Source organism: Aulonocara sp. 'chitande type north' Nkhata Bay, linkage group LG14 (assembly GCF_057382095.1).
Source record: "Aulonocara sp. 'chitande type north' Nkhata Bay isolate Kocher_YH1m ecotype deep benthic linkage group LG14, A_spYH_male_GT1.1, whole genome shotgun sequence".
Taxonomy (NCBI): domain Eukaryota; kingdom Metazoa; phylum Chordata; class Actinopteri; order Cichliformes; family Cichlidae; genus Aulonocara; species Aulonocara sp. 'chitande type north' Nkhata Bay.
Genome location: NC_141357.1, coordinates 314,733 through 341,124, shown reverse-complemented (window position 1 = coordinate 341,124; position 26,392 = coordinate 314,733). Strand labels below are relative to the sequence as shown.

The following is a 26,392-nucleotide window of genomic DNA, read 5'->3' as shown; positions in this document are numbered from 1 at the left end:
ACACATGCACACACTAAAATAGACAACAAGAGCCCGGCTAATATGTACAAATAGAACAGATAAAATACAAATAGTATAAATAAATGAAGGCAAAATTTCAGAGTGAGGTAGATGTATGTATGTGTGGCGGAGGTGTGGTCCGGGGCGCGGCTGCAGGGGAGGAGTGGTGCAGTGAGCTCGACGGGGCGGTGCTGGTAAGAACAGCTGATGGCGATTTTGGACTGATGGTGGCTTTCCTTCCTTTTATATAGTGAGGCGGAGAGGAGTGGAAGAGCGCTAAGGGAAAAGAGACACACATCAGCTGGGATCGAGAGCTGTCAGTCTGTGCGTCATATTGTCTGCTGTGTAAACATCAATAAATGTGGTCCTTGGCAATACGGATCTGCGTGTGTGTGTGCTTGGGCCTGGTATACTCCACAAGTGGTGCCGAAACCCAGGAGCCTGCCGGTGTGGGGATGTCCGACCCGCAGGCTGCGCCGCCCGCCCAGCCTTTGCAGTATTTGGCGCAGATGCTGGCGGAGATGGCAAAGATGAGCCACGACCAGGCAGCGGCCCAGCGGGCCCACCTGGCTGCGCTGCAGGAGCAGACGGACCGGCAGACTCTGGTTCTGGAGCGACTGGTTGCCGCCGCTGCCCCGCCGAAGCCCCCACCACTGTCGGTGGCGGTGCCCCGGATGGGGGACGGGGACGACCCCCAGGTTTTTCTGGAGACTTTTCGTGCCACGGCGGAGGCCTGCCAGTGGCCGCAGGCGGAGTGGGCTCCGCGTTTGCTTCCTCTGTTGTCAGGGGAGGCTCGGGCGGCGGCCCTGGGTCTGCCGCCGGCTTCGAGGGGCAGCTTCCAGGACATGAGCCGGGCGGTGGTGGACAGGTTGGGGCTCACCGCTGAAGATCATCGCCGGCGATTCCGGGCCTGTCGGCTGGCCGTGGCGGATCGGCCGTTTGCTTGGGCCTGGAAGCTGCATGACGCGGCCGTACGCTGGCTGCAGCCGGGATCGTCAGAAGGCGAGACGCTGCTGGTGGGCAAAGTGGTGCTGGAGCAGTTCGTGGAGGGGCTGCCTGCAGAGACGGCGAGATGGGTCAGGTGCCACCGTCCCGCGAGTCTGGAGGTGGCGGTGACGTTGGCGGAGGACCACCTTGCCGCTAGAGCGGGGGAGCCCGGGGACAGCGGCCGGAGGCCGAACAGACAAGCCCTGGTGCCGGCACCGAGGCGCTGGATGCCTGTGCCAGGGCAGGCAGAGCGGACGCTGGCGTTGAGCCCCACTAATCCTTTTGCTGCGTTTGTGCCTTCCCAGGGACCGGACCTAAGCAGCGCTGCCCCTGAGCCACGGAGAGCAGCACAGACGCCGGGGCAGGAGTGCTGGAAGTGCGGACAGCCGGGACACCTGAGGAGGGACTGTCCTCTGATGAAGGTGGGGCAGGTGTTCCGCGTTGCCGGTGCCCCAGCGCCCTCTCCCGGTCCGGGAGGGAAATACAGCATTCCGGTAAGGACTCGAGGGGGTATACGCCATGCTTTGGTGGACACGGGCTGCATGCAGACCCTCGTGCACCAAAGTTTGGTTCGCCCCGGGGCATTGCTGGAGGCAGAATGGGTGGAGGTGAGGTGTGTGCATGGTGATGTTCACAGGTATCCCATAGTGCCGCTGTTATTGAAGTATAAGGGTAAAACGCATAGAATAACGGCTGCGGTTAGCCCGCGCCTGTCGCATCCCCTAATTCTGGGCACGAATTGGCCGGGGTTTTGTCATCTGTTGGGACAGTACGCGGGGGTGCGGTCACGACCGCTAGTAGCATGTAGTGTCTGCGCGGCGCTCAGTGGTGACGCGGGGTCGTCCGACACTGACTCTGGGGAGGGGGAGACGGCGGGTCCTTCACAGGTAGTCCCGCCGGCTCCAGAAGTTCCCCCCACGGGTGATTTCCCACTGGAGCAGTCTCGTGACGATACCCTACGCTCAGCCTTTGACCAAGTGATTGAGATTGATGGTCACGTGGTGCGCCCTGAAGCCGTGCGGACCTACCCACGCTTCATTTTGTCGAAAGATAGGTTATACCGTGTGAGTCGTGACGCTCGCACGGAGGTGATGCACACCCAGCTGTTGGTGCCGCAGGGCCGCCGGGAAACAATTTTCCAGGCGGCTCATTATAACCCTATGGCAGGTGTTAAGATTCAAAGTTGAGGAAGGAGAGTACACACCACCCATGGTCCAGAGGATCTTTGGTCAAACAATGATTTTAATGAATACACGCGTGGGAAGACACTCTGTACGCAGACAGCCAGTAGTCCTCGACTTAATCAAAGCATGAACAGATATTTTATAGCATCAGGGTTTGTTTACTGACGCCCCTTCATACGTCACAGACACATTTTATACATAGATCAAATCAAAACCACAACGACTTTTGACACAGTTTAAAAGAACAATTGTCTCCTATCTTCACAACAGGTGCTTCCTGTCACTGCCGGATGCTCGCAGCAGTTCTGCGACAAACTGCTCTTTGCAACATCAGCAAAACATAATTAAACTTTCACCTATAAATGATTCTCTAACTAAGTGTGTGTCTGTGTGCTAACCACAATTGCACCCTGTTTCACCTCGCGACTAGCTCCTGACCCCTCACCAGACAGAGAGACAGAAACCACTCTCGTATGTGTAATAATCGAACTGAAACTATGGATATGACTTTTACTAAATAAATGTTTTAATCAAGAACCTCTACTAAACATAATAACTGTGTGCATAAGCATCTTAAGGCCTTCTTAAAGCTATCTGTTACATTGTTAAAGCAATGATCATACTGTTGCTTAAAATAACTTCCTGCTTGTGCAAACTCTCTGCAAGCCTGTTTCCTGTCAGCCTGTGACTTTTAGCCTTTCTGAAAGACACACACTGTTCAACCCCTGAATGCAATATAAACTCCAGATTATATTATTAATGCAATGGTACTGATGACAATTATTTAACAATAGCAGTAAAATAATTTCCCTTCTCCACACTCCCTCTCTTGACCTCTGGAACACCAGAGGTCACAATACATTGTGTCCTCACGCAGACCCTCTCTGGTGGTCTCGGACCTCGAGATCTCCAGGATCCTCGCCCCTCCTGTGGTCGCCGAGATCGATCTTCTGCAAAAGAAACAAAACACCTTTTCCTGCACCTCCCTAACTTATCCTATCTGGGACTCTTTAATCAAAAGCCTGATCCTAATTATCTTCTTAACTTATTGACTTGTATTTATGTATACTCTTCAACGTTACTCATCCCTTTAAAACTCTTTAAGCCCTGCTTTCACGTCCGGTTGCTCGCTCTATTTTCCCTTATCTGATCATCAACATCCTGTGCACAAATTGTCGCTGCTGCAAGTTCCTCTACTCTAAAAGAAAACAACCACTTTAATCAATTAAGTTTAAGCATATAAGCAATTACTCCTGTATACATTTCATCATAGCTAAATGCTGCCTTGAAACAACTCCTATGTGTTAACTTCATTTTAACCTCACATTTCCTATGTTATAACCCATTTTGGTATAGCCTTTATATTTCATTTTCTCCCTTTAATGTAACAATACCTTCTAATTCTAATGTATCAGACTTAACCAAAATATATGCTTTCCTTCCTCTTTGGTCCTTCTTTAAGTTCAGTTAAAAGCTAAATGAATTTAAGGCCTTTTGCCTGGAATCAATACTGTCATGTGTGTTTCTTAACTCTGTGTCTGTAAGCGTGTGCAATCCTTCATGAACTCATATTATCCTCACAGTAGATTGGCTAATCATAGCGCTAGCCAAAGGCTCGTGACCCTCCAGAGACAAATTTGAGCCACAACTCCTTTAAAAGCACAAAATGCAATATGTATAAAAATCATTTCTACGTAGAAGCTCCCCCTTTATCCTAAAAATACCTTCCATGTAATATCTGTATGTGTAAGCCTACATTATAACCACTTCTTCTAAAGATCAAAAAATCAAACCTGTTCTACTCCTTCAACCCTCACTAATTTTCCCTCTAAGATTTATTCACAGCTTTGAAAAACCAGCATTGTATCTTCTAAACAGGATTCAGTTCTGTCATGGTCCTGGGCCATGTTGGCCCAGTATTCTTGGTTCCTTGTATTTTCGCTCCTTATTTAGGCCAGGTTTTCTCAGGTGTCCTATTGTGGTGTTCCCTAAGTGTTTTTTCCCTTTGTGACTCTTACCCCCTTGTGCCCCTCTGTGTATTTATGAGCTCTCGTCTCTCTTTGTATTTATTCCATGTTTCCCCCAGCCTGTTATGTCTGTGTTCTCCCCGTACTTTCTCTGGGTGTATTTAAGTTGTGTCTTCTGTTATGGTAGTTGCTGGTTCGTCTGTGTTGTTTCCCCTCGGTCTCCCTGCGTCTCGTTTCTGGTTTGTGTTATTAGCTTACCCAGTTTAGGTTTCCGGTTTCTTGTTTTTCCACCAGTGCTGTTTTGTGCCCACCGTTGTAAATAAATATTCACCTGCACCAGAGCTGCCGCCTTTTGGGTCCTTTTCTACAACTCCACACGGCTTGCCTCGCAAATCGTGACAAGTTCACTTTTAATCCTTTAACCTTAACTTAAAAATAACAGTTTCAGTTTTACCATATCCAAATGATCAAAAACCCAAAAGGTCCTAAAATGATCCTAAATTATTAAACAATTAAATTATTAAACCCTAAACCCCCCTTTATCTTGATACATTTCATGTGTCAAGATACTATACAAAACTTAAAATGCTCAGTTTTCCCCACTCATGATCCAATGTATGTCATAAAATAAACTTAAAACAGAACAGTTATCAGTCATGTGTTTCTACAATTAATGGTAACTGAGTTACATCAAAAAATATTTCCCCTTTAGCATTTGGCATTCTCCCAACAATATACTATAATCCCATAATCTAACCCCAGTCAACAAAACAAAACAGAAATTTTCTCTGGTAAAAACAAATTGTTTGTCCACATTAATTCATCCTCACTCACATGCAGTCACACATTCACTCACATGCAGTCACACCATGTATTTGCTGATAGTGGAGCTTCCCGCACGATCAGATACTCCACCCTCAGCAAAATGAGCTCAGTCATTTTTTATTTTCCATAGGAAAATATTTCTTTATGCTTTTGGACTGGATTGACTCGCATAAAATCCTTTTTACAGGGACTTACGACCTTGATCAGTCCCCACAGGTAGCTCTCCTCAGCCAATTGTAATCTGGAAAGCCGCCTTATATTTGCTCTTCCCGAGAATTTTCAGCGCCGTTATTCACTGTTGCAGGCCTGCTTAAAACAGAAATGAAAAAATAGAGCTGATTGTTAGCTCATAAAAACAAAATCACCTGACAGATTTTCTTTAAGTGCACTGTTACAAAATAATGGGCCCAATTTTAGACATGTCCATGTTTCCTAAAACTCCCTCTATTAAAACAAAAATAACAACAACAACCTAACTGACAGAATCAACCCCTCACCACAACAACCTCAACAACCTTAAACACACAAGTCTTGCCACCACATAATTTCACCTCCTCAATACACCAAAAGTCTCATTAAAACCACTCAATTTGCACACAAAAATCACCCCCTTATGCTCTTAAATTCAGCATAAGACCCCTTACGACATCATATAATCACTAAACTATAAATTCCCCACCCCAATCTGCACTTCTCGTCTCTGCTATGCTTCCTCTTCCTGAAAGTCACAGTCACACACACACTCAGGAAGTTCCTTCGTCATATGGCTTCTTCTATTCCTCAATTACAAACTCAAATGTATTTTATTAAACATTCACACCATTGTATCATTCATACAAAATAGCAAGCTGTTCTTCATTGCATATGTTTGTGTTCTTAGCCAGGTTTAATCTCTATCTCTGCATTAAACTCCATGAGCTTGTCTTGTCTTTATAAGTTTAATGCATTTCCTGTTTGTGTGTGTGAATTTGCATATGGTGCTTTTGCAGTGTGTCAGACTCCTTCATAATTTTGCCTTTAAACAGTCAATTTTCTCCTCCCCAAATTTACTAACCCAACTTCTGATTTCCTACCTTAAATAGCAGCATTCCTTGTCCTCAGCCAGAAGGTAGGGCTCCACTTGCCACTTTCCACCTCCACCTTAGCCCAGCGGCTTTACCCCTTGAGGTCCCATCCTCTTCACTTCATCTCACCAGTGAGTCGGAGCTCACCGGGACTGAGTGAGGCGAATAATCGTGACTGTGCCTGCCTTAGGTTGTCCCAGGGTTTCGAGGTGGGATCTTACCCGTCATGGGCTATCCAGCCTTCCATACTCGCCTGATACGGGGCCCAAGTGGGCAGGGGAGGGAACACACTGGCTCTGGGAATTAAAGGAGTGTAAGCTGCTTCCTTCATTGCATCTTATATTAAACTATCTCACTTCTGACTCCTTCCTAGAATAATTTCACATATGGCACTTTGTGTATGTGTGTTTTCTATTCATTAATGTAATTGTCAGTTATTTTCTCTCCCGGTCAGGGAACCACATTATTTTCTCTCTTCATTTTACCTTCTTTTGTTTGTTTGTGACGTTCTACTTTAGTTCTACTAAACCTTGATGTAAAAACAATACTCCCTTATTTCACACACACACTCTGCATTTTGCCTACGCACACACTTCTCTCTCAGACTTCCTCTGTTCACACATCACCTTGCACTCACTCTACTATCAACTCTCATAGTGTTATTATTATTTAGTATTTTGTACACCTCACACAGAATCATTCAAATCGAGTACTCACAGCATTCACATCACAACCTTCAACTTTCACTTTCGATCCTGCAAGACGCAGAGATGGACATCTCCTTCACCTAACATAAAACTAAATTACCATATCAACATACAATTACTGAAATTCAAACTCAAATACACCGTCTGTTTTAATAAAGTCAAAGAGTAAACAGGTGTACCAAGTGTATGTACTTATGTGTTTTAAACTGAAAGAAAAAGAAACTCAAACTCTTATAACATCACTCATGCCTCTCTCAAATTAAAAACACTTTCAAACTTTAAAACCTCCTACTTTACATCACCAAAGAAATACCTCTCACACCTTTATTCATCATGTCAAAGCTTCCTCCATTTTGCACAGCCTGCCACATGTTTAACAAAAAAATCGCTGCCCGAGAAGGCTCCCACATATCAAGGTGGTCGTTCTCACAAATTTCCAGCAGACCCTCAAATAAACAAAAACAACGACCCAGTCAGGCTTCCAGTTCAGCCTCCTCAATTTCTATGCACACCGAAAACTCATGGGGAGATTCTTCTGTCTCCCCGTGTCCTACACAATTCACCTCCAAATGATCCCCTACAATTGAAATTTCAGTGTGGAATGACGCAGAGATTAACATTCCCTTATTTATTTACTATATGTAACCTGAATTTTTCTCTCTCTTATCAAATAACAAAGGTTATCTTTAAAATTTGTTATTGAACTACTAATTAAGTTGCTTTTTATGGTATCAATGGTAAACTACCCCTAAAAAGTCCACTTCATTGCGTGTTCATTGAGATACTTCTATTAAGGCTATTTAACAAGTTCAATTTACACATATTCATTAATCTGTCACGCTTATTAGTGGCTCATGGTTACTTAAAACCTATGTCTGACTTGACCACAGAGTTAGAGTATCATTCAATCCTCTCAGGATGACCACTCCACTTACTCTGCATCCAGTCAGCTCATGAATTAACAACACTTGCAGACTGTAACCCTTTTATTTTTTGTTTATGCCTTCAAATCCACCTTAAATCTTCTTACCTAAACGTTGGTTTTAAACACAAACAATTCTTATATTCTATTTTGAAACGCTGTCACCATTCATATATTTACAATGTTATTATTTACTAAGCCAGCATTTTAATCGCAGACATTTATCCACATTTGCAAACAATAGTTATAGGACTGAATAATCACACAAAACCGAAAGCATAGTCCTCTCATGCGCTCTGCATCAGCTGCCTCATTTGCATGCACACACACTCTTCATCTAAGAATAGCAGCAGGAAGTCAGTGCATTGCTGACTCGACCCACAGAGATCTTTTTTTATTACAGACGTCTTATATTTACAACTGCACAGATTTTAAACCTTTTAACACCTATCGAATTTCGACAAATTTAACATAACAGTCTAACCGATAAACTCCCTGAGTTTTTTGCGATCAATTAACCAGTATCAAGACTTTAACTGTTTCTGGCCTCATTTCTAAAATCCCTAACTCAATTTAAAAGTGTCCAACACCCAAGGTCCAACCTTTGCTGCCCAAAAAAGCGCAGGTACCGTTCCAAACGGTAAGGAGACTCTAACTCCTAGCTTAATTCCAGGATGCCCTGTACCCCACAGTTAAGCCACACTGAACTATCCCTCTTCGCCGAGAGGTCAATGTCGCGCGTCCACGACAAGGAGGGAGCGTAACCTCCGGGCTCTGCGCTTCCTACCAGTCCAACTGGCGTTCTTGAGTAATTTATAATACTTTGGAACAACAGTAAAACACCCAACAAAGTGTAAGACTGAAGCAGGTCCAACCTTATAACCAAAAAATAACCAAATTCCCTAACATACTAAAATCATTTCCAGCAGTCCAACTGCTCCCCGCGGTCCAACCGCATTAAATCCTTTCCAGCAGTCCAACTGCTTTAAATCCTCAGTACTGTCATGAGATTCTCATCAAAATCAAAACAGACATCCACCAGTAACTTCAGTGAGTAGACTTAAATTTTATCATTTCCAATTTGGCACACTTTGGAAATAATTCAACAGGTAGTGCCTTACCTTTTGGATAAGCCGGCTTATGCCCACTCACTTAGACCACTGGAATTCATGTCTGCCCGTCAGACCACCTCAGAGACCACCAAATTTCTCCATCTAAACCTCCAATTCTCCCTCCTCAACCACCGGACGAAGCCCCCAAATGTTAAGATTCAAAGTTGAGGAAGGAGAGTACACACCACCCATGGTCCAGAGGATCTTTGGTCAAACAATGATTTTAATGAATACACGCGTGGGAAGACACTCTGTACGCAGACAGCCAGTAGTCCTCGACTTAATCAAAGCATGAACAGATATTTTATAGCATCAGGGTTTGTTTACTGACGCCCCTTCATACGTCACAGACACATTTTATACATAGATCAAATCAAAACCACAACGACTTTTGACACAGTTTAAAAGAACAATTGTCTCCTATCTTCACAACAGGTGCTTCCTGTCACTGCCGGATGCTCGCAGCAGTTCTGCGACAAACTGCTCTTTGCAACATCAGCAAAACATAATTAAACTTTCACCTATAAATGATTCTCTAACTAAGTGTGTGTCTGTGTGCTAACCACAATTGCACCCTGTTTCACCTCGCGACTAGCTCCTGACCCCTCACCAGACAGAGAGACAGAAACCACTCTCGTATGTGTAATAATCGAACTGAAACTATGGATATGACTTTTACTAAATAAATGTTTTAATCAAGAACCTCTACTAAACATAATAACTGTGTGCATAAGCATCTTAAGGCCTTCTTAAAGCTATCTGTTACATTGTTAAAGCAATGATCATACTGTTGCTTAAAATAACTTCCTGCTTGTGCAAACTCTCTGCAAGCCTGTTTCCTGTCAGCCTGTGACTTTTAGCCTTTCTGAAAGACACACACTGTTCAACCCCTGAATGCAATATAAACTCCAGATTATATTATTAATGCAATGGTACTGATGACAATTATTTAACAATAGCAGTAAAATAATTTCCCTTCTCCACACAGGGCATATGGGATACGAAAAAACTCTGGAGCGAATAACGGCCCGATTTTATTGGCCGGGCATCCGAGCGGATGTGCGCCGCTGGTGCGCGTCCTGCCCGGACTGCCAACTTGTTAATCTGCCGGCCATACCAAAAGCGCCTTTGCGTCCGCTTCCACTCATAGAGGTCCCGTTCGAACGCATTGGCATGGACCTCATCGGGCCGTTTCACCGGAGTGCACGCGGCTACCGCTTTGTGTTAGTCCTGGTGGATTATGCAACGCGGTACCCGGAAGCAGTCCCGCTGCGCACCATCTCTGCAAAGAGTGTGGCGCAGGCACTGTTTCAGGTCATCTCCCGAGTCGGAATCCCGAAAGAGATACTGACTGACCAGGGCACGTCGTTTATGTCTCGTACACTGCGGGAACTGTACGAATTACTGGGCATTAAATCTATTCGGACCAACGTCTACCACCCTCAGACGGACGGGTTGGTGGAGCGGCTGAATAAGACCTTAAAGTCCATGATTCGTAAGTTCATTAACGAGGATGAACGCAATTGGGATCACTGGCTAGACCCTCTGTTATTCGCAGTGCGGGAGGTGCCCCAGGCCTCCACGGGATTTTCTCCCTTTGAACTGCTGTTCGGCAGGAGGCCACGCGGGGTGCTCGACCTGATTAAAGAAAGCTGGGAGGACGGTCCGAGCCCCGCCAAGAATGAGATTCAGTACGTGTTGGACCTGAGAGCTAAACTCCACATTTTGGGGAGGTTGTCACGGGAGAATTTGCTCCAGGCTCAGCAGCGTCAGCAACGCCTGTATGACAGAGGGGCTAGACTCGGGCAATTTTCACCGGGAGACAAAGTGCCTGTATTACTCCCTTCTTCCAGCTCGAAATTGCTCGCCAAGTGGCAAGGACCCTTTGTGGTCACACGGCGAGTCGGGGACGTTGACTATGAGGTCACTCGGTCGGACAGGGGAGGGGCCACGCAGATTTATCACCTCAATCTCCTTAAAGCGTGGAGAGAGGTTGAAACCGCTTCTCTGGTAAGCCTGGTTAAGGAGAGAGATGAGTTGGGGCCGGAGGTGCCAAATTCCATCATCCCCGCCTCCCTCCCTTGTGATGACCATCTCACACAGGCCCAGAGAGCGGACGTTGTCGTGTTACAATCAGAATCAGAATCAGAATCAGAATGGGTTTATTGCCAGATGTTGAGGTTTACAACATTAGGAAATTGCTGCGGTGCTTCAGTGCAGACAATAAGAATTAAAGTGCTATGTAGAAAGAAAGATATGTGCATGAGATATACATGAGATATATACATGAGAATAAGAATTATGAGTGCTACGTAGAAAGATATATACATGAGTGCAGGTGGTGATCAGTGCCAGACATGAAATGATGCAGTGACACAGCGTAGGGTCATGTGTTAGTGGCGGGGACAGTCATGTGGTTATTGTTCATGTGTCCAACAGCAGAGGGGAAGAAACTGTTCTTGTGGCGAGAGGTTCTGGTGTGAATGGACCGGAGCCTCCTGCCTGAGGGGAGCAGGTCAAACAGACTGTGTCCAGGGTGAGAAGGGTCAGCTGAGATCCGGGCTGCACGCCGCAGTGTCCTGGAGGTGTACAGGTCCTGCAGAGATGGGAGTCTGCAGCCAATCACCTTCTCAGCAGAGCGCACAACACGCTGCAGTCTCTGTTTGTCCCTGATAGTGGCTCCAGCGTACCACACGGTGATGGAGGAGGTGAGGATGGACTCGATGATTGCAGTGTAGAATTGCATCATCGTCCGTGTTGGCAGGTTGAATTTCTTCAGCTGCCTCAGGAAGTACATCCTCTGCTGGGCTTTCTTGATGACGGAGGTGATGGTGGGCTCCCACTTCAGGTCCTGGGTGATGGTGGTACCCAGGAAGCGGAATGAGTCCACAGAGGTGATGGGGGTGTCAGTCAGGATGATGGGGGGGAGTGGGGCTGTGTGCTTCCTGAAGTCCACAATAATCTCCACTGTCTTCTGGGCATTCAGCACCAGGTTGTTGTGGCTGCACCAGGACACCAGACGTTCAACCTCCCTCCTGTAGGCAGACTCATCCCCGTCAGAGATGAGCCCAATGACGGTGGTGTCATCTGCGAACTTGATTAGCTTGACAGACTGGTGGGTGGAGGTGCAGCAGTTGGTGTACAGGGAGAAGAGCAGAGGAGAAAGAACACAGCCCTGAGGGGAGCCGGTGCTGATGGTCCGGGAGTCCGAGACATTCTTCCCCAGCCTCACGTGCTGCTTCCTGTCCGTCAGGAAGTCAGTGATCCACCGGCAGATGGGATCAGGCACATTCATCTGGGAAAGCTTGCCTCGGAGATGGTCTGGAAGGATGGTGTTGAAGGCAGAGCTGAAGTCCACAAACAGGATCCTGGCGTAGGTTCCTGGGGAGTCCAGATGCTGCAGGATGAAGTGTAGGGCCATGTTGATGGCGTCGTCTACAGACCTGTTGGCTCTATATGCAAACTGCAGGGGGTCCAGGAGGGGGGCCGTGAGGGTCTTGAGATGGGAGAGAACTAGGCGCTCAAATGACTTCATGACCACAGATGTCAGAGCCACGGGTCTGTAGTCATTTAGTCCAGTGATCCTAGGTTTCTTGGGGACAGGGATTATGGTAGAGGACTTGAAGCAGGCAGGCACATGACATGCCTGCAGTGAGGAGTTGAAGATGCCAGAAAACACTGGGGCCAGCTCGTTTGCACAGTGTCTGAGGGTGGCAGGAGACACACCGTCTGGGCCGGGAGCTTTCCGAGCATTCAGATTCTTAAACTGCTTCCTCACATCTGCTTCATGAATATGAAGAGTTGTGGTCGGAGGAGGTGGTGTGAAATCCTCTTTTGTGTGGGGTGAGGAGGGGGGTGTTGTAGGTGAACAGTTTGAAGGTGGTGATGGCTCTATGGAGGGGGGAGAGGTGGGGGAATGAGTGTCCAAAGTGCCTCTATTGTTGGGGTCGTTGGAGCTGTGAAGGCTGCCTGATGGCTCGTCAAAACGACAGTAGAAGTCGTTGAGGGTGTTGGCCAAGAGCAAGTCGTCAGTGGAGTGGGGGGTTTTAGGCTTGTAGTTTGTAATATTCCTAAAACCTTTCCACACAGAGGCCGAGTCATTCTCTGAGATCTGCTGCTGCATCTTCTCAGAGTGCTGATGTTTGGCAATGTCCACTTCCTTAGTGAACTTGTACTTGGCCTCTCTGTAGCAGTCCCTGTCTCCGCTTCTGAACGCCTTACTCTTTTCCAGCCACAGCTTTTTGAGTTTAGGGGTAAACCAGGGTTTGTCATTGTTATAACTCACCCTGGTGCGTGATGGCACAATGCTGTCCTCACAGAAGTGGATATAGGAGGTGACAGTGTCCGTAAACTCGTCCAAGCTGTTAGAAGCAGCCTTCAATGTGTCCCAGTCTGTGGTCTCCAAACACGTGCGAAGCTCCTCCACAGCCTCGTTGCTCCACAGTTTTTTGGTCCTCACGACAGGTTTGGAGAGCTTCAGCCTCTGTCTGTACGCGGGGATTAGGTGGATCATGACGTGATCAGAAAGTCCGAGTGAAGCGCGCGGCACCGCGCGATAGGCCCCGCTGATCGTGCTGTAGCAGTGGTCCAATGTCCTCTCCTCTCTGGTCGGGCATTTAATATACTGCTTGTATTTCGGAAGCTCATGGCTCAGATTGGCTTTGTTAAAGTCCCCAAGAGCAATGATGAGAGAGTCCGGGTATGTCCGCTCCGTGTGGAGAATCTGCTCTGCGAGTGCGCACTGAGCTGCTTGCGCATCCGCGTCTGGCGGGATGTAAACAGCGGCCAGGATGAATGAAGCAAACTCCCGCGGAGAATAAAACGGTTTGCAGTGAATAAAAAGATATTCCAGAGAGGGAGAGCAGTGCTGAGCAATCACTGTTACATCTGTGCACCAGCCACTATTGATGTAGAAGCAGACACCTCCACCTTTGGTTTTACCGGAGAGAGCGGCCTGCCGGTCCGCGCGCAGCAGATGAAAGCCCTCCAGCTTGAGCGCGCAGTCCGGGATGTCCTCACTGAGCCACGACTCCGTAAAACATAATTACCACAACAGCGTTTTGCTGACGTGTTCTCCCCCCTGCCCGGCCGGACGTCTCTCATTGAGCATCATTTTGTAACGCAGCCTGGCGTGACGGTGCGTTCACGGCCCTACAGGCTTCCTGAGCATAAACAGCAAATCGTGCAGAGGGAATTGGCTGATATGCTGAGGATGGGAGTGATAGAAGAGTCGCACAGCGCATGGTGTAGCCCCATCGTTCTGGTGGTGAAGAAGGATGGGTCTATATGGTTCTGTGTCGACTATCGCAGGGTGAATGCAGTGTCACGTTTTGATGCTTATCCCATGCCCTGGGTCGACGAGCTCCTGGATCGGCTGGGCAAGGCCCGTGTTTTCACAACCCTGGATTTAACCAAGGGCTATTGGCAGATTCCCTTGTCTGCCGAGTCCAAGGAGAAAACGGCCTTCTCCACTCCGTACGGTTTGTACCAATTCGTTACGCTTCCGTTCGGCTTGTTCGTGGCCCCTGCCACCTTCCAGCGCCTCATGGACCGGGTGCTGCGCCCGCACGCTGCGTATGCTGCTGCCTACTTGGATGACGTGATCATCCACAGCAACACCTGGGCGGAGCACGTGCAGCGGGTGGCCGCGGTCCTGGAGTCCCTGAGGCAGGCGGGGCTCACGGCCAACCCGAAGAAGTGTGCGGTTGGACGGAGGGAGGTGCAGTATCTGGGGTACCACTTGGGGGGCGGGCAGGTGCGTCCACAGGTGGAGAAGACGGCAGCGATCGCATCCTGCCCGCGCCCCAAGACTAAAAAGGAGGTGAGACGGTTTCTGGGGCTGGCGGGTTACTATCGCCGGTTCGTGCCAGGGTTTGCGCAGCTGACCAGCCCCTTAACCGATCTTATCCGGAAGGGTGCTCCAGATCTGGTCCAGTGGACGGGGCCGTGCCAGACGGCGTTTGTGCAGGTGAAAAAGGCTCTCTGTGGGGAGCCGCTGCTTCACACTCCTGACTTTTCCCTCCCTTTTGTTCTGCAGACTGACGCCTCGAACAGAGGGCTGGGGGCCGTTTTGTCCCAGCAGGTGAGGGGGGCCGACCGTCCCGTTCTTCACATCAGCCGGAAGCTGGCGGAACGCGAGAGACGGTACAGCACCGTGGAGAAGGAGTGCTTGGCTATCCGGTGGGCGGTCGACTCCCTTCGCTATTACCTCCTGGGGCGCTCATTCACCCTCTGCTCGGACCACGCCCCGCTACAGTGGCTCCACCGCATGAAGGATGCCAACGCCCGGATCACCCGGTGGTATCTGGCTTTGCAGCCTTTTAAGTTCAAGGTGGTCCATAGGCCGGGGGTGCAGATGGCAGTGGCCGATTTCCTCTCTCGCTCGCGGGGGGGGGAGTAGGTTCGGCCGGTGGGCTTCCCGGCCTCAGTCGGGCGGTGGGGGTGTGTGGCGGAGGTGTGGTCCGGGGCGCGGCTGGAGGGGAGGAGGCAATTTTGGACTGATGGTGGTTTTCCTTCCCTTTATATAGTGAGGCGGAGAGGAGTGGAAGAGCGCTAAGGGAAAAGAGACACATCAGCTGGGATCGAGAGCTGTCAGTCTGTGCGTCATATTGTCTGCTGTGTAAACATCAATAAATGTGGTCCTTGGCAATACGGATCTGCGTGTGTGTGTGCTTGGGCCTGGTATACTCCACAGTATGCAAAAGAGCTATGAGCTTAATATGTAAGATGATGCGATATGCAAAAATTATTACTGTTAAAAATTATCACTGTTAGAATAGGACAGCTGTTTAGGAGTCTGACAGCAGTGGGGAAGAAGGAGTTGTTGAGTCGAGATGTTCTGGATTTCACACTTCTAAACCTTCATCCCGAGGGCAGAAGTGTGAACAGTCCATGCTGTGGGTGTGTGGGGTCTTTGAGGATGGAGGCAGCTCTCCTCCAGAGTCTGTGATGGTAGCTGCTCTGCAGAGAGGGCAGCGGGGTCCTGATGATCTTCTCCACAGGTGTTATCACTCTCTGCAGGCGTTTGCGGTCCACAGAGGTAGTGCTGCTGTATCATGCAGTGATGCAGCTGGTCAGTGTGCTCTCCACATTGCAGCTGTAGAAGCTGCTGAGGATCTTGGCCGACATACCAAATTTCCTCAGCCTCCTCAGGAAATACAGCAGCTGCTGAGCCTTCTTGACCAGCTGTGTGGTGTTCAGTGTCCAGGTGAGGTCCTCAGAGATGTAGATGCCCAGGTACCTAAAGCTGCTCACCCTCTCCACTTCAAGCCCCTGGATAAACAGCTGCTGGTGAGGCCTCTTTTTCTTCCTCATGTCCACTATCATCTCCTTATCAGTGTTGAGGGTGAGGTTGTTGTCCTCACGCCATGACACCAGACCGGCTATCTCTCCTATAAGCCGCTTTGTCCCCTCCAGTGATGTGACCAATCACTGCAGTGTCATCCGTGAACTTCAGTATGGTGTTCTCTTTGTTGGAGGTGACACAGTTGTGGGTGAACAGGATGTAAAGGATTGGGCTGAGGATACAACCCTGTGGGACGTCAGTGTTTGTGATAATGCTGCCTGAAGTCCTGTTGCTGATCCTGGTGGACTGAGGCTTGCCAATCAAAACTGATAGCAGAGCAAGCAAATACGTCTGCCTGGAGGGCCATGATGTTGTGACCATGCAGTTAGTTCATTCAACAAGCGTCACACTTGTTAAACAAAGTACATAATATTTGATATAAAAAGGCAAACTTTGATTGCTCTGAAGTGTTGGGTTAATGCTGATTACATTAACACAAATGCAAAATTTAATTTAATATTTGTCATTCAGCTCACAAATCTATGTCCTCGTCATATAAGATAAATTAGGAAAAAAATCTGTAGTAATAATTTCCACATAATAACTAATTGTCTCCCTGTGCTCTATTTTCCCCCTTTTTTCTTCTCTTCTCATCAGCCCTAACCAGTCACACCATTCAGATCGTTGCTCCTTGATTTCACTTCCTCAAACGTTTAAATTTGCTTAGGTTATCAGTTCTACTTGCCAGAATAGGAATGGTATTGCTTTCTGTGGTCAATAATGCCTTTGACTAAAATTGTCTTCAGAAAACTGATACTGAGAAACTCAGGTGTTTGATGTTGTTTTGCAGTATTGTGAAATAAATACTGGGTACTTATTCATAGCTGTTTGGATAATGGCAAGAGGTGTGCGATAAGCAGAAATGCTCATGACTAACAATAGTCATACATTTATTTTCCGGATCTGGGTTGTGATTGCACAAAACATTTCTTATGAGATCTATCTTCCTTATGACATCCTCCATTTCTTATTGGAGTGTCCTGAGGTATTCTAAGCCAGCGGTCTCCAACCTTTTTTGTGCCACGGACCGGTTTATGCCTGACAATATTTTCACGGACCGGCCTTTAAGGTGTCGTGGATAAATACAACAAAATAAAACTAGTACCGGTACCGAAAAAAGAAGATTTATTCATAACACACGTGAAAAGACTCAGGAAAACCGAGTTAACGATAAAAACGATAACAAAATAACGCTGGAAACCGATAAAAACCCTGCAAACCATACATTTCACACCTGAGCCTCAACACTCGTGGCCCAGTACCAAACGACTCACGGACCGAGGCCCGGGGGTTGGGGACCGCTGTTCTAAGCCATCTTAGAACACCTCAGGAATACAATACCTTTGTGCGCTCACACAAAAACTGTAGAAAATTTTATATAGCTGATCACTGTACTTATTCATAAAAAGCCTGCAAATAAAGAATCTTATCATTAATGAAAACTATAGTTCTCTCCCACTATCCATAGTCTGGATATTATACATATCTATTTTCAATAGTTGCACATGAACCATGCTATATCTTATCAAAGCGTCAACAGTCGACATTCAAGGGGTACTTAGATCAAAGCATGAGCAACGGAAAACTACCTGATGATAGACGAGCACCTTGAATATTGATGTGTGATACTCCGCTTCCCATTTTATTTAATGCACAAAAACGTTTTTACAGAATTAGCATGTATGCCTCTAGCATACATTTTTTTAAAATCATAGAGCACAAATAAAGCTTACAACGGTATGAAAAAAAACACTCAGCATTTCAGAGTCTAATGGTTCAATCAATCAAGCAGTGAATTTGTTTTTGTGATATAACAGAGCTGGCAAGTTCCTGGAATAGTAATTAGGGAATGGAGCTCAGTGAGGGAGGGAGAGCCCCGAGCAGTCACTAAAAAACATTTTACATATGTGAGACTCAGGTCGGTGAGCACCTTTGTGACAGGAGCTGCTCAGCTGTGACTTTTCTGCCTTTAGTCAGATTTCTCCTTTTCACATTGATAGGAAAATTATTAAAGCTATACGACACACTTTTTGATAAGCTGAAAGGTTGAATCTCTCTCTCAATCTGTCCTCTTTTCAGGCCTTGTTGTGGCTCCTCTGCTATCTCTTATCCACAGTACAATTCAATTCATGTACTAGTACACCATGTATCTGTAAAAGTGTCACACACGCATATCTGTTCCAAGGGAAACATTAAAAGAACTGTATAAATGAAATTCATGGGATTTCCCAGGCAAGCAATTGGATAGACATTCAAAGTGTGTGCTTTTGCTTCCTTGCAAGTAAAATAAATGTGTTGGCGCTCACTACTCTGTGTGTTTCACTTTATAAGAGAATGTTTCTAACAGTTTGATCCTTCGAGCCGAATTTCAACATCAGTCCCATTAATTTTTTGCCAATGTTGACAGACGACGATCAAGTGGGAATCTTCGACTCTTGTAAGACCTCTGTCCCTTCACTCATGAAGTTTGGTCCGTTTGGGAAGGTAAGGCCAGCTGTTTGACCCACATAGCAAAACTGGTATGGCCCAGATCTGGCCCACACAATGTGCTTACACATCTACACGTAATCTGGCCCACATACCGCAAAGAATGATGGCCCTCAGGTGGCTCAGATTATGTTTGCCAGAGGTGGTCCACTGCTGGCCCACAACACTCTTAGCTCTGGCCCCAGATGTCAGCCTGTGTGTGTGTGTGTGGGGTGGGGGGGTAAAAAAAACAACTCTTGGACACTGCTAGCATAATAGACGGGTTTTTTTGACGTGGCTCCCAAATGCAAAGCAGTACATGAAGCATTGGTTTCCAAACCAATTTTCTTCCAAGCCAAAGACTAGAAAATATGGTGAAGCATATCTTCCATTTGGCTTCACCTGCACAAGATCCAAGGTAGGTCTCCCTGCAGAATTAGTTTTCCCTGTTGGGGGCACGCGATGGGCTCTCCAAATCACGGACAAACAGTATCCCACATTCTAGATTTTTAGTGCACAAACACTTCTTGTAATGACTAACTACTCCTGATATTTTGGGGATGTTAGCTCTTTATACAGTAAAGTTATAGTGGGATACAGATAATATCAGGCTGATCCTGCCTCGATTTGTTCCCCCGGTCCAAACTATGGACAAACAGGACCCCACAGTTATATATTATGATTTTGAACCCATTTTGCACACAGACACATTTGAAAAAAAAAGGTATTGATAGCAATGTTGAATATTATTACACAGGAGAAAACAACTGCAAGTAAAATAATTACACCATGACGCCTCTGCCTTTCAAAATGGAAGGACAGTAACTCCATGTGTAGTCTATATGTAAGCATGTAAAAACTGAAGATATTAAGATTAACAGTAACAGTATTTTGTCTCTATCTGCCATTCTGCAATTCATCTCATGTAAACAATAACAAACAGTAAAAACTTAAAAACTTTAAAAAAGCCACGTACCTGTGATGTTGCTTGACGAACTCTGTATTCCTCGTCCACACGTCCTCAGTTTTGGGTGACTGGAAACGCCGTTTACGTGTGGACAAAAGGCCCAAACGCATAGAAACAGCTGTGTTTTCAAAAATGCTGTTAAAGAATAAATATATGTTCTCAGTGGTTATTTTCTGATTATATTGTTTTATGTATTTTAATAATAAAGGCCTGTATAAAAGAAGGCCAGCTTTGACCCACAAACCAAGTGCTCAGCCAGACTGAGAAACAGGAAGTTTAGTGCAGAGATGCAGAGGCATATTACAGTTTTTCTCGATTGCTAAAGCACATTTCTTGAAACTACGCCTCCTATCCTCACAACAGTAAACACAAATTCATAACATCTCACTCAATTTCCCAGACATCCTATATCCAGGTCAAAATGAAGCTCTACACCCAAAACTATTCACTCCTGCTGAAAAACCAAACTTTGCCCTCAGACATCAAACACAAGCCCTCAAAAACACACACACTACAACAGAGTTTTGCACACTGGTACAATTAATTCAAAACAATAGTTCCAAAACAAATAGGTTGCTTATGGTTCTCCCCTTCAAAACCCTTGTCACATGATAAACACAAAAGACGCAACCAATGTATGTACAGTGGCACATTGTCATTCATGTACTATACAGTACAACACACACCAGAAACATTATCCCACCTCAGCATCTTGTCTGTGGTCTGGGTCAGGCCAGAGAATCTCATCCACATCACAGGCTATATTGGCCCCAGCCAGGCAGCGGGGGTAAAATCCTCTTGCATGCCTGATCCACCCCTGGCATGCATCTACTGATATGTCTAGGCTGGCCTCTTCCATGGCCTGAAGGAGGTGAACACGGACATAAGGTTCTCGGTCATACACTTTCCACCGCCATGCCGAAAATAACTCCTCTATCGGGTTTAGAAAGGGAGAGTATGCAGGCAGAAAGATATTAGAAAACCTTGGGTTTTTGGTAAACCAGTCACGAACCAGAGCAGCGCGATGGAAGCTGACGTTATCCCACACAACAACGTAGTGAGGCTGCTCTGGCTGTGCTGGTTCCCTGTAGTCCAGCTGGAACATATGTTGTCTTAAACCATCAAGAAAAGCAAGGAGAAGCATAGTGTTATAGGGTCCTAGCACGGCATGGCGGTGGAGTTGGCTGATGGCTGCGCACATAGTGACATTCCCCCCACGCTGACCAGGGACATTTACAATAGCCCGATGGCCAATTATGTTCCTCCCCCTTTTCCTTCTTTTGGTCAGGTTAAAACCTGCCTCATCCACAAAGATTATTTCATGGGGAACAGGCCGTCCTTCAATCTCAAAGATTCTCTGCAAAACACATAACACAGTAGAGTCAATCGGTACCCTGAACCACAGTTCAAGAGTGCTGAAATGGCAGCATAAACTGCCATGCTGTGATGGTACACAATACTTTATACAGTATCAAAACTCATACCTGAACATATTCCACACGTTGGTTTTTCACTCTGTCAGAGTTTCGTTCGAAAGGGACTCGGTATGCCTGTTTCATCCGGAATTGATTCTTTCGGAGGATGCGGTCAATTGTGGAGAGGCTGATGGCATTTATGCCTCGAAAAAGATGATCATCCTCAATCACTCTCCTTTGAATCTCTTGCAGGCGGATTACATTATTTGCAATTACCATGTTTACAAGTTCCCTCTCTTGCTCCTCCGACAAAAGCCTTAACCTGCCTCCACCAGGTGGTCGTCTCTGTGTCCTACAAAAATAGAAGCACTCATTACTGTGACTGTCACACATTCATTTTACAGGCAAATAATGGAAACATACTGAAACTCAAGACACATAAGTTCAGTTGATAGGTTTGTAGCATAAACCTATTCGCTGGAACGTTAAGGACAATCTGCTACACAGCAAAAAACAAGACTCAAGGCACCAAAGTTCTCTGGTTACTCATGCATGAGGGAGACCTGGCTGGAGCCAAGCGTCGTTCCACCACGTGTGTGTGTGTGTGTGTGTGTGTGTGTGTGTGTGTGTGTGTGTGTGTGTGTGTGTGTGGTCAAAAGGGTCATATAACATGAAAGCATCAAACATCCTTGGTCAGGAAGAGGGTAGACTAGACCCCCCCGGTAAGGAAGTCCAGCAGTTCATCTTGTCATGGTTCGGCTGTGTGGCAGGCAGGAGAGGACCCAAACGCAAACTCACAGAGACAAAAGGTAAACTCAAAAAACACAGCTTTATTGCTGGCGTGGAGTGGGACACGAAAAACAATACAAAATAAACTAAACTGGAAAAACTAAAGCACAAGGAGCCACAGGGAAAAATCACACAGCTATGATGGAGACTACGACACTGACAAAGAGAAACACAGGGCTTAAATACACAGAGGGATAACGAGGGAATGAGACACAGAAGGAGGGCACAGCTGGGAGAAATCAGGACTGGACGAGACAGAGACGCAAAACTAGAAACACTCACATGAGGCATGGACCTTCAAAGTAAAACAGGAAGTATCACACAGAGACGCGAACTAGACACAGTGGAGACAGCAACTAAGAAACAGAGACAAACCATAAGGCAGAGGTCTAAGAACCAAAATACACAGAGGGAAATACTCAGCTTTGAACACAAGAGACTAGACTAGAGGGAGTAACAAAAGACCAACCATGAGAACATAATGCACAATGCAGGGTGACAGAAAACAAGAAACTCAAACATGCAAAGACACACCATAAACAGAACAGAGGGGGCACAGAGAGACATGAAGGGCAGGGGAGACTTCACATGGGTTGAAACACAAGGGGGAACTAATAAGCAAATCAACATAGGAGGCCTAATGAGCTAAACATACTATAAACATCAAAATGAACTAAAACTCAAAACACTGGGTCCTAAGACCCAGGATCGTGACACATCTAAACAGAAAAGCACTCAGACTAGAACAGACGTAGCTACGTTAATCCTACCATAAAACAATAAGACAAGATGCGAACTTTTCCCATGCCCCCAAGATGCAGGTGTGCATTCCAGTGTGGAATACACACCAAGCCTCTGTAGCCTGTTAAAGATCACACAACTTATCACTACACAATTGATTATACACCTCTAAGCATATATGGTTAAATGTTTCCTAATACAAATGACAATAATAAAATCTAAACCCAACATCACCACCCTGTATTGTCATTTTTTAAGGCTATACGGCGTATATATATATCTTCAGCTCTACACCACTTGTCAACATTTTCAGTGCAGGCTTCATTTCATACACACATATCAGCCTTAGTATCCATGTCACTCTGCTGCAACAGTATGTAATTGGTAAAGGTGTTAGCAATCATTTTATTCACCATCGATCTTACACATGGCAAAATGCAACCTGTAAACAAGCAAAGCAATGCCAATAATGTAAGAATGGGAGTCAAAAACCGTAAGAACATATTCCACCATGGTCCAGATGTCAACCAGGCTATCTAGCCTTGTGACGCGTCTCCTCCTGATGTGTGGTCTGCCACATATTTCTGCAGAGCAGTTAAGTTCTGCAGTGCCTCATAGATGTCTCCTCCAGTCGTATATCCATCCGGGATAAACGTACAACACGTCTCTCCAATCAGCTTACACACTCCTCCTCGTCTCTATTTTTTGAGTCGTCTCTATTTTTTGAGGCGACTGAGGTCCTTCAACATCTGCCAGAAAATGCTGAGGATTTTCTATGAGTCTGTGGTGGCCAGTGCGATCCTCTATGCTGTTGCATGCTGGGGGAGCAGGCTGAGGGTCGCAGATGCCAACAGACTTAATAAACTGATCCGTAAGGCCAGCAATGTTGTGGGGATGGAGCTGGACTCCCTCAAGGTGGTGTCGGAGAGGCGGATGCTGTCCAAGATAAAGACAATGTTGGATAACACCTCCCACCCACTCCATGACATGTTGGTCAGTCACAGGAGCTCGTTCAGTGAGAGACTGAGATTACCGAAAAGCACCACTGAACGACACAGGAAATCATTCCTGCCTGTGGCCATCTCCCTGTACAACGCATCCACTTAACACACTGTTTGCTGCTACAACTACACATGTTTCTTTTCCAAATATTTATTTATAAGTGACTTATGTATGTATGTATGTATATATATGTATATATTGTACTATTCTTAGTTAGCGTATTGTCTGTCTTGTCTTAATGTTGGTTTAAAATGGAGCACTGTAACAAAAAAATAATTTCCCCCAGGGATCAATAAAGTATTCTGATTCTGATTCTGATTCTGAATGTGCAAACACATGACATCTACATCGGACCAGAAGGTGTTGTCAGGGTCCTGGGTCTCCTGACCCAGCGTTTTAGCTCTTTGTGATTTTTGTATTATTGTACTTGGTGTGAGTTTCTAGTTTCGATCCCTTGCCCTTCATGTTTCTCTATGTCCCCTCTGTTCTGTGTAAGTCTGTGTCTGCATGTTTGAGTTCCCCTCTGTGCCTCTCGGTTCTTAGAGTCCTCTGCCTTATGGTTTATGTCTCTGTGTTTCTTAGTTGCTGTCTCCACTGTGTCAAGTTCGCGTCTCTGTGTGATCCTTCCTGTTTTACTTTGAAGGTCCGTGACTTATGTGAATGTGTCCTGCCTTGCTTGTCTCGTCAGTTCTAATTTCCCCCAGCTGTGCTCTCCTTCTGTGTCTCATTCTCCTCATTACTTCCCAGTGTATTTAGACCCTGTGTTTCTCTGTGTCAGTGTGGCGTCGTACCCTCAACAAGCTGTGTGTGTTTTGCCTCCGTGTTACCAGTGTTTTGTTTCCAGTTCCAGTTCCAGTTCAGTGTTTTCTGCTTCAGTGTTTTAGTCCACCAGCGTTTTTGTTTGTCTTTTGATGCCTTTAGTTAGTAAGAGGGTTTCCAGCAATAAAGCTGCGCTTTAAGTTGAACTTCTGTGTCTGAGTCCTGCATTTTGGATCCACCACTCCTGCTTGCACGCCTGCCACACAGCCAACCATGACAGGTGTAGCCGCAGCTGTGAAATTAACTGATGAACAACTGCTTTGGTACAATGTGGAAGAAAATTCAACCCCTCACATTACATTGGCGATCCACCAAGGTCATGGTGCAGGTGATCTAGGTCCGATGGTCAGGCGAGCACTGGATGACACAGGGTGGCAAAGAACCCAAATTCCTAACTTATCTTATGCTTGAAATTGTAAAACCTATCGCATAACTTGTGCCTGTGATGATACAGTGATCTTGGAACATAAAGAAATTTCAAAAACACATGGTGAGGAGAGAGTAGATCATCCTCACGCAGTTGCTGGACTGTCAAATCTGCCCGACAGTCTATGGTCAAAAGGGCCCACGGACGTTGGCCTAGCTAAGTGTCCTCCTGTTTTGTTCCAGCTCAAGTCACACACACCAATCAATAGACCACAGTATAAACACAAACCTGAAGCAGAGGAAGGAATTACAGAAACAATAGAAGGCCTGTTAAGGGCCGGGGTGTTAGAGCCCTCTCCCTCACTGTGGAACACAACAATTCTACCAGTGGAGAAACATGGAACAGGAAGATACCACATGGCACATGACTTGAGAGCCATTAATGAAATATTACTCTCCACCACTGCACCAGTACCAAATCCATACACAGCTTTATCAGCTATCACATGTGGCCAAAAGTGGTTCACGTGCATTGACCTGGCAAATGCATTCTTTTGTCTTCCTCTGCATGAGTCACTCAGAGACATTTTTTCATTCACATACAGAGGCCAACAACTCAGATACACACGGTTGACACAAGGCTTTGCACTTTCTCCAGGCATTTTAATCAGGTGCTCAACGACGCCCTGTCGTCATGTAATTTGCCTGATGATTGTACATTAATACAATATGTTGATGATCTTCTCATTGCAGCCCCGTCAGCAGCGGATTGTACAGCGGCGTCGTTCGTTGTGTTGAATAGGTTGGCGGAGTGCGGCTTTAAAGTAAGTAAAGACAAGCTGCAGTTAGTTTGCCCTGAAGTGACCTTTTTGGGCCGGGTAATCACACACAAATCAGTGGGTTTGATGAACACACACAGAGACCAAATTCTGACACACCCAAAACCGCGAACTGTGAGAGAAATGCTTTCTTTTCTTGGTTTAACAGGTTACAGCAGGCAGTTCATTCCGGATTATGCAGGCAAAACTGCCCCTTTAAGGGGCCTAATGAAGCAAGTTGGCGTTCGAAACCTTAAGGCTGAGCTGCCTTGGACGCCTGAAGCTGAAGCCGCATTTATTAGGGTAAAACAGGATTTGTCAAGGGCCTCAGATTTAGCCACACCCAATTATGATGAGCCATTCTAATTGGATGTTTCTGAAACACACTCAATTGTAAATGGAGTGTTGTTTCAGAAAAAAGGGGGGGGGGGGGGTAGAGAGGTGCTCATGTATGTTAGTGTAAAACTACATCCAACAGAAGCAAAGCATCCTACATGCACACAACATGCAGCAGGGGTCGCTAGAATTATCCAAAAAACAGCACATGTAGTGAGAAAACACCCACTAAAAATACTTACTACACATAGCATAGTGGCATACGTGAATTCACAAGCATTTTGTATGTCACCACGGGCACAACAGAGACTGAGCAAAGTCTTAGAGGCCCCAAAATTTGACATTCACACATGAAGGAATTAACATGGCAGATTTAATGGGAGTAGGGGAACCACATGACTGCGCCAAAAGAGCACAGATTGAGGAAAAGATTAGAGAGGACCTGAAGGCCGAACCCATACCGGGAACTGAGGACTGGTTCACCGATGGATGTTGCCACCGAGACGAAGGAGGACTGAAAGCAGGGTACGCGGTGGTTTGCAGAGTAGAAGGAGATTATC

At 46.3% G+C, this 26,392-nt stretch overlaps 2 pseudogenes; one reads left to right on the top strand and one right to left on the bottom strand.

Moving 5' to 3' along the window:
* The first annotated feature begins 455 nt into the window (after positions 1-455).
* Positions 456-2,174, top strand: LOC147313804 (uncharacterized; annotated as a pseudogene).
* Positions 2,175-15,192: 13,018 nt separating this feature from the next.
* Positions 15,193-16,094, bottom strand: LOC147313803 (uncharacterized; annotated as a pseudogene).
* Positions 16,095-26,392: the final 10,298 nt, after the last annotated feature.